Source organism: Oratosquilla oratoria, chromosome 2, assembly GCF_046742065.1.
Source record: "Oratosquilla oratoria isolate Oo_2021 chromosome 2, ASM4674206v1, whole genome shotgun sequence".
Classification (NCBI taxonomy): Eukaryota; Metazoa; Arthropoda; class Malacostraca; order Stomatopoda; family Squillidae; genus Oratosquilla; species Oratosquilla oratoria.
The window spans coordinates 61,592,303-61,597,302 of NC_134778.1; positions in this window are offsets into that span (position 1 = coordinate 61,592,303).

Genomic DNA, 5,000 nt, shown 5'->3' on the forward strand with positions numbered 1-5,000 from the left:
CTAAAGCCCGGTCACACTATCACGACTAGTTCGTTTGAGTAAAAACAATTTCGTTCACAAATTTTTATTTTTCGAATTTCCAAATTTCATATTTCCTTTGCCTCATATGTTAATAAGATGAATGATGAACTAAGAAAAGTTAAACCTATACGAATATTAGACACATTGATGAATTGTAAACTTAGGGAAGTCTAGAATATTGTAGACGAAGTCGTCTTCAAGTTCTTCAAATTCACAAAATTTGACGAGAATCGTGATAGCGTGACTAGGGGTTTAACCCAACTTGTTTGGTGCGCGTTGACTGATTTCTTGATAAATATTGCTGTTATCATTTTTCATGCAGGCTTCAAATGTCATAATACGATAATCTCGGCTGTAGAAAAAACACATAACCTTAATTCAAAGTAGGACTTGAGTAAAGAAAAATCTGCATTAATTACGAAATTCACAAAAGAATCGAATGCGCACAAAAGGTGTAATAAGATGTTATATTTATTTTTTTAAGTTAAGTCCTACAACATGATTACATTACTTAGGAAAAAAAGACAAGACTTCACAAGTGTATTTTTCCTGTATATTACAATTAGATAAATACATTTTTAGTTCTACATTTGACCAGGAATGACTAAAACCTATAAGCAAATTCAAACAAAATCCGCGATTGAGAGTTTATAGCAGTTATCTATTCTTTCGTATATTTATTAATTTTTAATTACGATGTTTTTATGGTATTGTTATTTTTAAATACTAAATTGATAGCTTAGGCTTGTACAAACTTCATAACTTTGTCACTAACAAAATTGTAGAATATATTAAAAAACTCCAAGAGTTACCAGGCTTGTACAGTGGTAGCGTCTTGTGTGATCAAGTGCCCATAGGTGGGAATCTTTTCTCCACCTGTTAAATATGCGACCTACCCATGTTCCCTACCTTGTCTCATCCATTATATATATATATATATATATATATATATATATATATATGTGTGTGTGTGTGTGTGTGTGTGTATACATATATATATATATGTATATATGTATATATTTATATATATATATATATATATATATATACATACACACACATCTATGTCTTTGTCACCCTATATTCCCTGACGATGTCTTAGACGAAAACGTTCGGACTAAGTTTCTTATATCCCAATTTTGTTCGGCAAATGATTTTCACGTGTTTTTATGAATTGCTGTTAATATATATATATATATATATATATACAGTATATATATATATATATATATATATATATAATTGTGTGTGTGTGTGATTCACCATGGTCTTGGATCACGTGTTGGACTCGTGATCGACAGCTATTTCCCTCCCGGAAGAGAGCTCAGAGCTCGTGTATGATCCGATCTATGGGTGATGCTGTGACCTTACACGCACACACACACACTCAACTCTCCGCCCACGAGAGTTGGAGTAACGACTCACAGCGCAGTGATACTGATATTATTTCAGCTCTGGAAAGGATTCGATCCCGGACCGCCATAGTGGTAGCCGGTAACTCTAACCACTGCGCCATGCGAGTCGTGTGTGTATGTGTGTGTGTGTATGTATATACACATGCTGTACACATATATACATATATATGTATATATATATATATATATATATATATATATATATATATATATATATATATATATATATACATATATACACACATACTGTATATATTGCTCTCCGCTACCAAAATACTTTCATGGCGTGGCGTCTGATAATATTAGGGCAAAAAAACAAACAAATAAGTAAATTGATAAATTTGATTTATCAGTTAATCAAAATAAGTATCTTGAGTCCACCGAGAGCATGCAGGACAACAAGGTTCTTGTATCCGAGGGAAGAAGCCAGTACTGGCCCGTCCGGAGTCGCTCGCGTTCTCACGCGCCAAGAACTGGATGCTAACGGACTGGATACGAGTCGGCCGACGGTTGCAGGGGCGGAGGGAAGGTAGTAGCTGCTACAGGGCAGGATAATGAGGTTGCGGAGGACAGTGGAGCCTTTTGGATAAAGCCCTTTTTGTTGGTTATATCAAGGCGTCTTTTTCAGTTCAGGGGATGTTGTTTACTAATGGTGTTGTTGTTATTGGTTAACTTCCCGGGGGGAATGTATGAAGAAACATGCTGCCCCGGCAGAACCTTGGACAGAGTCCAAGAACTCAGCCCTTGATCCTGTTCTTGTTAGAACTGGGGAATCTTTGGAACATGGCCTCACTGGAACTTCCCCCGTGCTCAGAGCAGCCACATCGGTTCTGTCAACAAATCTGTCCTTTCAACTCTTTACAGACAGTGGCGGGTCCAGGATAAAAATTTAGGGAGGGCTAACATGAATTTTGTAAATGGAGATGACGGTTTTAGGGGGTGGAGCTTACCCGAATTTTGTAAATATAGAGACGCTTTTAAAGAGATGTACTCTGTAGCGCGAATGCGATTATTTTGAATGTAAATGGAAGCATATGTTCTCATATTAGTCTTTTCTTTCAGAGTATTGGGCAAAAGTAATGCTTAATCTTTCATTTTAAAGATCTACCCTCTCTTCTGACCCAGGGCAGTGTACGGGATGCAGGGATGACCCGTCATCCAGGAGGTGCCAAGAAAAGAAGGAGGGTGGAGGGAAGTGGAATATGTAGGGAATGGAATGGGTGGGAGTGGTTTCTATGCCATTTTCTTTTTGGCTACCCCCGTGTAAGGGGGAAAAAGCCTTTGGTATATGTATGTATGTATGTACCCTCAATGATGTGTTTAATATATTTCTGCCACTTTAGTACTGCTTTCTGCCATGTACCGGTGTATATGTGGTACGTTTCTCGTCCTCTACCATGAGGTAATGAAAGAACAATTTTGGGGGGGCAGCCCCCCCCTGGATCCGCCACTCCTTACAGACTATGGTCCCCCTTCCCCCCACAAAAACTGATCTCATAAAGACAAAGGGTCTGACTAGGTTGATCACAGTCCCTCTCTCTCTCTTCCCCTTCTCCCGTCTTGGCTTCGTTGTGTGCAGGAATTGTGATCCCGTGAACCAAGACTTTGTTACAATCTTAGTCATATTTTACCGAAGCCCAAGAACATCTTCCCTGGTCATGATGAATGATTTGGGAAGAAATAAGGACAAAGATGGTGCACCCCTTTTGTTATAATGATTGCACTAGGTACAATACACAAATTGTATAGACACGGTAAAGGAAACATGGATTTTCATTTTCACAATACACAAAGTTTATCACAAAGGCTGACATTCCAAATGCAAAATGGGGCAATAAAATACCATTGGAAAAATGCACAAAACCGATCTGCCAAGAGAAGAATCTAAAGTCTAAACATTAATACAATGTTTTTTGAAAAAGAAAAGAACTTTTGCAGATTGAAAAACTAAGAAGCGGTGTTCATTTCCAAGAGTCATCGATTGTATTTATAAAAACTGCCCAGACAAATCAATCCCTTCCTGATTATGCCTCAAGTATAGCCGAAACGTCATAAGCTATGTCTTTTATCTACATATTTTCTTTCAGCCTTGGATTTTTTTCAAAATATAATCTCGCCTCCATACACACACAGGAGTTGGCTAGCAAATTAGAAAATCTTGGGAAGAAGATTACCAATGCAAAGATTTATATATATATATATATATATGTATGTATGTATGTATATGTATATATATATATACTTATATATATATTTGTATATATATATATTTATATATATATATATATATATATATATATGTGTGTGTGTGTGTGTGTGTGTGTGTGTGTGTGTGTGTGTGTGTGTGTGTGTGTGTGTGTGTGTGTGTGTGTTTATTTGGCATACATGAAGCGCAGATAATGAAAAGAACACAGTTCGAAATAACAATTACAATTGCCGAGGATAACACAAAAAAACATGTAAACTTCTGTGTAAGTTAATGCCGATTACGAAAAGGCCTCTGGCTCAATAAAACAAATGACAATACTAAAACTCTATGCGCAAACAAGGTACAAACGAACACATTGTTACCGTTCTCCAGAACATTTATGCAAAAGATACTACTGCAATTCGACGATATAAAGATAAAGATAAGACAAAGACCAGTGAAGGAGTACGGCAAGGCGATACAATATCACTTAAGCTATTTACAGATTGTCTGGAAGAAAATTTCAAAGTTGGGAAGGGAAAGGTTTGAACATTACTGTGAACATTTCAATCGTCTTAGATTTGCAGATGATATTCTTAATTCAGAAACAGCGGAAGACTTACAAGACAAAGGAAACCTCAAAGTAGGTTTGAAAACAAATAAAAGTAAAACCAATGTAATATCAATTCTAATGGTTCAAAGTTGAACACCTCTAATCGATGGTGAGAATTTTGAGGCTGAAGAGTGTATGTTTTAGACCAGATGGTATGACTGACTAAAAATAATAAATATTAGATAAAAAGACGGACCAGAATTGTTCTGAAAATGTTCAGTGAATATAGAAACTTCATGAGAGGCTCTGCTTATATGTCAGCAAGGCTAAGTTAACAATTGATGTATAACCCCAGCTATAATGTACGGATGTTAGACCTGAATATTTCCCAAGGCGATGGAAACAAAGATGAGGAGAATGGAGTGATCAGTGATGGGAATAACGCAGAAAGACAAAAAGAGAACAAGTGGAAGATATTGTGGAGTCGGCAAAAGAGAGGAAGTAGGATTAAGCAGGAAAGTTATGTGCGAAAGAACGACGGGCGATGGAGAAAATGTAAAGTTACTGATTGGACGCCGAGAAATGGAAAGCGTGGGAGAGAATGACCAGACAAAAGGTGAAGAGTTAAGATAGAGAAGTTTGCAGGAGTGCTACGACAGAGATTAGTACAATCGTACTACTCATAGAATGGTTTGGGAAAGGCCTTTGATCAGTCGTGGATTCGCAAGGGACGATTGGTTGATTAATTGAGGGTCGCATCTCGCTACACTGATTGCCACTGACCCGAGCATGGCCAAGAGTGACCCTTCAATGACACAGACGG